Genomic DNA, 8,817 nt, shown 5'->3' on the forward strand with positions numbered 1-8,817 from the left:
CTAAAAAATAACTAATACGTTTGATGAAAATCTTTGATACTATCAACTAAACAAGTATTTACTGCAGAACGAGTGTGTGTGTTTGTGTGTGCGTGTGTGCGTGTGTGAGAAACACACAGATGTTTTACCAAATGGGAGGGTGGAGATGGGATGTAACTTTCCTTCTTGTCCACACCTACTAAACACACATTTGGCCACACATTAAGGTTGCTGCTGCACCTACTCTGCAGTAGCCTACTATGCACACATATGCAGATATGACACATATCTTTGCCTGTTTTAAAGGGAGTAAAGCCAGTAACACATGAAGCCTGCCTCAACTTTTTGTCAACTTTTGTTTGTGTGTGTCTGTGTGCGTGCGTATGCGCATGAAGAGGAGGGACACGTCCTTAGTTGTCCTCATAACAAGTTCTCGAAGACTTCACACAGCGTATGTGACAGCAGCCTGAGGGCTGCAGCCAGAAGGGTGCAGCTCCTCTCCTCATCCAGCAGGACACCATAATCAAATCACATTAAGGCCTGAACTGATTATGTGGGGACACATTCTTCCACAGCAGGCTCTCAGACAAGTTGGCAAGGCAGCCAAACTCGTCCACCTTCTGTCCTAATCAGGGCCCATCTAATAATGTTTGGGTCAGGGTCAATTCCAATTGCCAACAGACAAACAAAAGACGTTACCAAGACAATAGTTCAAATGAAAACTATTGACAGTGAGGGCTGTGGATTAGAAGACGAAGACATACTTTGTTGATCCCAATGAGGGGTAATTACATTTTTACATTCTGCTGCTGTTATACATTACACACAAGCACAAACAGGACCCCAAACATGCGCTAATGTAGAGATGGCAAAGTAAGGGGGGCTGCCCACTACAGTAGTGGCCAGGAAGTAGACTGACACCTCTCCAGCTACCATTCCCAATCCGTGCTTGGTTTGTAGAGGAACTTGAATCAGCAACCCTCCGGTTCCCAAACCAAGTCCCTGCTGCCGCCCTGATTATCTCGTGCATTACCTCATTTTTAACAGCTGTGAGTGTGAGTGTCTAAGAAAATTATTCACCTTCCTGTTGGGGTGCAAGCATATGTGTCAGTGGCAGATAATATAACAAGTAAAACCAAATTTCCATTTCCAAAAGTTTTTTGTTACATGGGGTGAACTCATCCTCAAACCTTTCTGTATCTTGTGCTGGTTGTTCCTGTTTTCCTGCCTCTATGTCAACATGATAGTAGCATCAGACTTGAAGCTTGAGAACATGTAAAAAATGTTGTGCTGCACATATGATTCATGATGCTAGCATCAAGGCATCTTTAAAGTAAGGAAAGATTAAGGGGACACTACTAACAAAGACACTACTTGCTGCTTCTCATCTTCTAATATTGACTGCCATAGCTCAGCTGTTTTCTAAGGGTGTTGTTCACAAAAAAGCTTTTCCTGCTCATCATTTTTATTGACTTGTTTTCTCAGCTTGTTCTTTCTAACTCGCTCATTACTGGAGACATTTGTCCAATGTGGTCCATCGGAGGCAGCAGAGAGGAGCTCTGCTACACTGATGTTATTGATTACTGGAGGGATTGATCCATGTCCCTTGTACATTATTATTCAACTCACCCAAGAGCAGCACTCTTCAGTCAGTGTGGAACAGACAGAACCATGCTGGACGTGGCATTTTCTACATCAATGTGACAGACACCTGTGGTGCTGAATAGAGCAGTGAGATATTGATTGATAACTCAGATTTAGAACAAAGATACATCATTCATCATTCATTTGTGTCTTTTTTAAACACAAATAGCATGGATGAGTTACTTAGGAAAGGCCCTGAACACTTATTTTCTCAATCAGCTTGTCACTACGAACAATATGGTTGTACATGAACATTACATTTTCCAAGTTAGAACACATCTGGATGTACATCTGTGTTGTTTGACTGGTCTCTTCTCAATCGTTTGACGTTGATGATGTCACAAACGTGTGAGCACCATTCTGAGTTTAGGAACTTTAAAAAAAATCTGACAACAGAGAGATTGTTTGCTATATGTTCCCAGTTCATTGTCTATTACATTTTGATTATACTACACCCACAGTGTGAATTTTATTTAGTGTAAACTCTTAATAATAATAAAAATGTAAAATGAATAAAAACATGTATTATGTTAATTAGAAAAGTAAACTAAATGAGTAACAGCAACACAAAAAGTTGCATGTTAACAGCTTAAATTTCCCGAGCAGTGGCTGTGGCACCTGGGGTCCTTTACCAGGTGACATGATGGCTTTAACCCAGACTGAGATCATGCCAGCAGGGTGGGAAGTTGTGATTTAGATAAACACATTTAACTCTGAAATAGATTTATATGTCCACCCCAACATTTGCTTGATCTGAGATGTCTCAGCAATGAATCTGAAAGTCTTATCTTTGCTGATTGTTGTGTGGATTGAGAGGTATTCAAACACACCAGGACTAATGCCTTTCTAATGGATGATGAGAGGAGTCTGCCAAGATGCATTCACTCTGCATGAGGGGAAAAACTTTTGTAGATAAGAGGAAATCAAGTTGCATTGCCAAATGCCAACTAGAAGTATGTTGTTCTCTTGTTATTCTTTACCTCGGAAACAACACAAAAATTCTCAAAATTTGAAGCTCTATTTAGTTGCTGCTCTAGAGTTCTCAATTCACTCGAATTGCAAATGTCTAAATTTTCATTTTTTCAGATTACTTTAAGGACTTTTTCCATTCTTAAAAGCTGCAGTTCAAAGTCCATTCTTGACCTTTGAAACCAAACTCTCTATTTATATAGTTAAATAAGTCTCACCCCATTGTCAAAGTTTGAATAAGCTGTCAGAAAAGTACACATCACAAACTATGTGAACTGGGGAAGTATTTCATCCAGAACTGGTGTTTTTTCTCTTAATTATGGGAGCTTGAATAGCTAAAGAACAATGGTGTCTGTATTTCTAAACTTCCTAACTTTTTTGCACCTTTTTCATATTCCTGTAGGAAACACAGGTGTCAAGAAGAAACAAAACCTAACAGAGCTAAAATGGTCCCACAGTCACCTGTCATCTCTGCCTCTCACTTTTATTTAAATAAATACATTTAAGTCAAATCCCACCACAGCTTTTTCTTTTTTGATGTCCCCTTATATCACTAAACCACCTTCATCTTTCTTCTGTTTCCACACAAATGCACATCAAAATCTTTTCTATTTTTGGTGAAGAGCAGCCTCAGCAAGTGAACATGTCATCTGCAAGTCTTTTGTTCTCCTCTCTGTCACTCAGGATCTAATTCTGTTGGTGGTTGACACCTCTTGATGTTGTAAACAGGACGGGTGTTTTATTGTAAACCAGATCCAATGAATCGGGGCTTTGAAGAGCAGGAGCACCACTGAAGAGGAGGAGGTGATGAAGAGGAGACAACAAATTAGCTTAACTCTGCATCGGGTGTCTGTGTTTCGACCGTAAGGTTTGCTCCTCTAATTTCTCCTGAGTTTTCGAAAGTCACCACATGTTCTGCAGCGTTGGGCATTGATGAGAAAGATGTGGGGGAAATGAAAGATGGATGGGGATGTACTGAAGACCACAGGGGATGTCTGTCTGATGCATCAAGACATCTTTTATATTTCCCTCCTGCCAGCCCCACCCAAGGCTGCACCAAAAGAAACAAATGCCCGACTTCCTCCAACCAAGTGACCTGATGATTTCAAGACCAAGTGAGAATCATACTCCCAATGGGTGCTGCTCCCTGGTAAGCAGAGTTTCTCCTACAGTAATCAGTAAGGCATCCCACAATCAATACTGTTATTACATGGCAAAATCCAACTCAAGCTCTTTTCCTCCTGTCTGCATGCCCAACAGACAGTCTCATGAGACAGAAATTCTTCTAATCAAAGTCATTGATGTCACTTTTCTTCTTGTTCACTGTTTGTTTTGAAAGAATCATTTTGAAAGAAGTCAACTCTTTGTTTTTGTCTTTGTCCCATAACAGGTGTGTTGGGAAAAACGTGAAGGAGAGCTTGAGAAAGGATGAAAACGAAAAGTCTCCCATTGGGCAATATTTTCATGTTGCATTGTGTGGGATTGACACAAGACTAAGGCGAGCCAAATGCAGCCCAGTGCGTCTATATTTACCACTGCAAAAACCTGCCGTTGCCAGTGTGTGTAGGATGACAGCAGGCACAGCGCTTCATTAGGAAAGTAATGTCAATGTGGTTTGCTGCAACAGCCAAGAAACAGACTGAAGACTACTGTTGCAATCTCAGGTAAGACTCTCAGATGTGTCAGATGAACTGGGAGGCCTTACTCAAGAAGAGTTGTTGAGAGACAGAACCTGCGAAAAGCTTCTGCCCTAAAAGTTTAAAATGAGGAAAGATAAAAAAGAAGTGAGGCAACCAAATAGCTTTAAAATCTGTTTCAAGTTGTTCCTTGTCTTTCCCCGTCAGTTAATTGCTTCAGTTAAATCCTGCAGATGGTGCATGGCATGCAATCTTTATAGTTTCTTCATTCCCTTTCTGTAAAATTTGGGTTAGCCTAGAGCTTTTTCTTAATTTCAATAGCAAAAGTGAAAGTATCAACATTGCATACCATAAAGTTTTGTGAGATTTTTATGGACGTACTATACAATTACTTTTTTATGATGTTTTTATAACATCCTAAACTATGTCTTTTTATTACATACTATATATACACAAGTACCACACTATGACTCATTTTATGAATTTTTATGTCGTACTATGACTTTTTTGTGACTTGCCACATTATGACTTATTTATGACATTTCTATTATTTTTTTGGCCTTTATTTGAGAGGACAGCTTAGACATGAAAAGGGAGAGAGAGGGGGAATGACATGCAGTAAAGGGCCACAAGACTGAGGACTGAGCCTCTGTAGATTGGGCGCACTCTCCACCAGGTGACGGACCCAGAGGCCCCAGACTATTTGTGACCTCAGACAACATACTGCACTGTGACTATTTTACGACTTTTTATGACTTTTTATGGCATGAGAACTATGACATTTACAGAAGTTTTATGACATACTAAACTGCGTTTTTTTTATCACTTTTTTCAACATACTATAAAAGACTTTTATCCCCATTCTATACTATGACGTTTTTATCACTTTTTAGACATTCTAGACTACAACTTTTTATCACTTTTTTTTTACATATACTAAGGCTTTTTAATCACTATTTTAACATAATAAAGACTTTTGTTGGCTTTTTTGAACATACTATACTATGGCCTTTTCCACATTCTATACTATTACTTTTTCTGACAGACGTTTTTACAACATACTCTACCATGACATTTTTCCACATACTATACTAGGGCTTTTTTATTACTTTATTTTAACATATGACATATATGATGATTAAATTACTTTTTTTTGACACATTATACTTTGACTTTTTTTAATCACTTTTTTTTTATATAGTATACTATGTCTTTTGACTTATGACTTCTTTTGGCATACTGTACTATTACTTTCTTATTACTTTTTTCAACATACTTTAATATGACTTTTTATCACTTTTCCAACATACTATTCTAAGACTTTTTCAGCAGTTTTATTCTTTGACTTTTTTATGACTTTACTATGACTTTTTTTTACATATTACACTATGGCTTTTTCATCACTTTTTCCGACATACTATACCATTACTTTTTTATTACTTTTGTCGACCTAGTATACTATGGCTGTTTTTTCAGACTCTTTTTGACACACTATATTGTGACTTTTTTTATCTCTTTTTCAGACATACTATACTATGGCTTTTTTGGCATACTATACTATGGCTTTTTCATTATTTGTTTTTAACTGACTATACACAGTATAACTTTTTTTTACTACTTATTCTGACATATGATACTGTGACTTTTTGATCACTTTTTTGACATACTAGACTATGACTTTTTGTAATTTTTTCGACATACTATTCTGTGACTTTTTCCGCTTTTCTATTCAATGATATTTTTTTACTCTTTCCAATGTACTATGGCTGTTTTTCAAAACTTTTTTTGACATAATGTACTATTACGTTTTCATCTCTTTTTGGACATAGTCTAATACAGCTTTTTAATCCTTTTTTCCGACATACTATACTATGAATTTTTTACAGTATAAAAGTAGTATGACTTTGAGACTATGAAACTTTTTTTACGACCACACTATGACTTTTTTTGACATATTACACTATGGCTTTTTTATCACTTTTTCCGACATACTATACTATTCCTTTTTTGTTACTTTTTTTGACATAGTACACTATGGCTGTTTTTTGAAAGTTTTTTTGACATGCTATATTATGACTTTTTTATCTCTTTTTCAGAAATACTGTACCATGACTTTTTTTGGCATACTATTCTATGACTTTTTTTGGCATACTATACTATGGTTTTTTCATTGCTTTTTTTTAATAGACTATACTATGACCTTATTGTCGCTTTTTTTGACACACTATTCTGCGTTTTTTTAATCAGTTTTTTCAACATATGGCATTTGTATCCCTATTTTTTACATAATATAGAAGACTTTTTCCCATATACTATACTGTGTCTTTTTCCCCCTTTTTTGACATACTATACAATGACTTTGTAATCATTGTCTTTCAACTTACTGTACATAGTTTACCTTTTTTTGATTACTTTTTCTGACATACTATACTGTGGCTTTTTTATCACTTTTTCCGACAAATTATACTATTTATTTTCTAATCACTTTTTTGACACACAATACTATGCCTTCTTTATCTATTTTTCCGACACACTACAGTATGACTTTTTTGACATACTATACTATGACTTTGATACTATGATACTTATAGAATGACTTTTTTTCCCAACATACTATAATATGACTATTTAATCTATTTTTCCAACATACTATTCTTAGACTTTTTCCACTGTTTTATTCTTTGACTTTTTTTATGACTGTACTATGACCCTTTTTGACATACTATAACTGGCTATTTTATTACTTCTTCGGACATACTATACTACGATTTCTTTTACATGTTATATTACGGCTTTTTTTATCACTTTTTCCAACATAGTATACTATTTCTTTATTACTTTTTTCGACATAGTATACTATGGCTTTTTTTTTACTTTTTTTGACATACTATACTAGGACTTTTTTATCTCCTTTAAGACACACTGTTGTGGTTTGGGTTTTTTGTTTGGGTTTATTTCTTCCCTTTCTCTGGCCTCCTTGTGTTTTTTGTTAGTTTTCTCCCTTGTCTTGTATTGTTGGTCCTGTCTTGTGTTCCCCTAGGTGTGTGATTGTTCTGTTTCCTGTTTTGTTTTGAAGTCTGTTGTTTATCTCATCTTGCCTCTGGGTTTTACTTCCTGTGTCTTCCCGCTCTTGTGATTACCTGATGTTTTCCACCTGATTCCCTGCCCTCTTGTCACCTGCCTCTCGTTACCTCGTCACCTTGTGTATATAATGTTTGTGCTCCCCTTGTCTCTTGTTAGAGCTGTCTGTTTTGTCCATGACGTTGTCGCAATGTACCTTCCTGTGAGTTTCCAGATTTGTCCCTCATGAGTCTTCCCCTGTGGGGCCTAACCTGTTTTTGTATTTTGTATTCCCCTGTGCCTGTTTTTGTATTTTGTATTCCTATGTGCCTGTTTTGGATTTTGGATTTCACCTTTTGCTGCATGTCTTTTGTTGAAATGTTTTCAATAAAGCCTTTTGAAGCTCCCTCCTGCCGCCTTCTGCTTTGCTTTTGGGTCCTCCTTCCTACCCTATCACACATACTACACAGTGACTTTTTTTGGCATACTGTACCATGGCTTTTTTTATTACTTTTTTTTAACATACCATACTATGAACTCATTGTCAGTTTTTTTCAACATACTATACTATATGGATTTTTAATAATTTTTTCAACATATGGCTTTTTTATCACTTTTTATTACATACTATTCAGCGACTTTGTTATCACTGTCTTTTCAACTTACTGTACATAGTTTTACTTTTTTATTACTTTTTCTGACATACTATACAAAGACTTTTTTATCCCTTTTTCCGACATAGTATTCTAAGAATGTTTCTGCTGTTTTATTCTTTGATTTTTTTATGATTATACTATGACTTTTTCTGAAACACTATAGCTGGCTTTTTTATTACTTTTTCCGACATACTACACTATGATTTTTTTACATATTACACCATGGCTTTTTTATCACTTTTTCCGACGTACAATCCCATTACTTTTTTATTACTTTTTTTTCACATAGGTTACTACGGATTTTTAATAATACTTTCTTTTGACGATCTATTCTATTACTTTTTCCGCTATTCTATGATTTTTTTTTTACTTTTTCCGATACACTATGCTTTGGCTATTTTTTACAACTTTTTTTGACATACTATATCATGACTGTTTTTATCTCTCTTTTTTGACATACTATACTATGGCTTTTTTTTAATCAGTTTTGGAAGCATATTAATATAACATTTTCAACAAACTTTACTATGCCTTTTTTAACACTTTTTCGACATATATTGATATAACTTTTCCTACACTATGACCTTTTCACATTTTGTGGCACACCATATAATGGCTTTTTAATGACTTTTTCTGCCATTCTATTCTATTACTTTTTTTAATCATTTTTTTCAACATACAAAATTATGACTTTTTTTATCACTTATACTATGACCTTTTTGATATACTATACTATGACTTTTTATTACTTTATTTAACATACTATACCATGGCTTTTTATCACTTTTTTCATACGTTTTTTAACATACTGTACTGTGGTTTTTTTATCACTTTTTGTCACTTGTTTTTAACATACTACATTATGACTTTCT

This window comes from Etheostoma cragini, chromosome 14 (assembly GCF_013103735.1).
Source record: "Etheostoma cragini isolate CJK2018 chromosome 14, CSU_Ecrag_1.0, whole genome shotgun sequence".
NCBI classification, from domain to species: Eukaryota; Metazoa; Chordata; class Actinopteri; order Perciformes; family Percidae; genus Etheostoma; species Etheostoma cragini.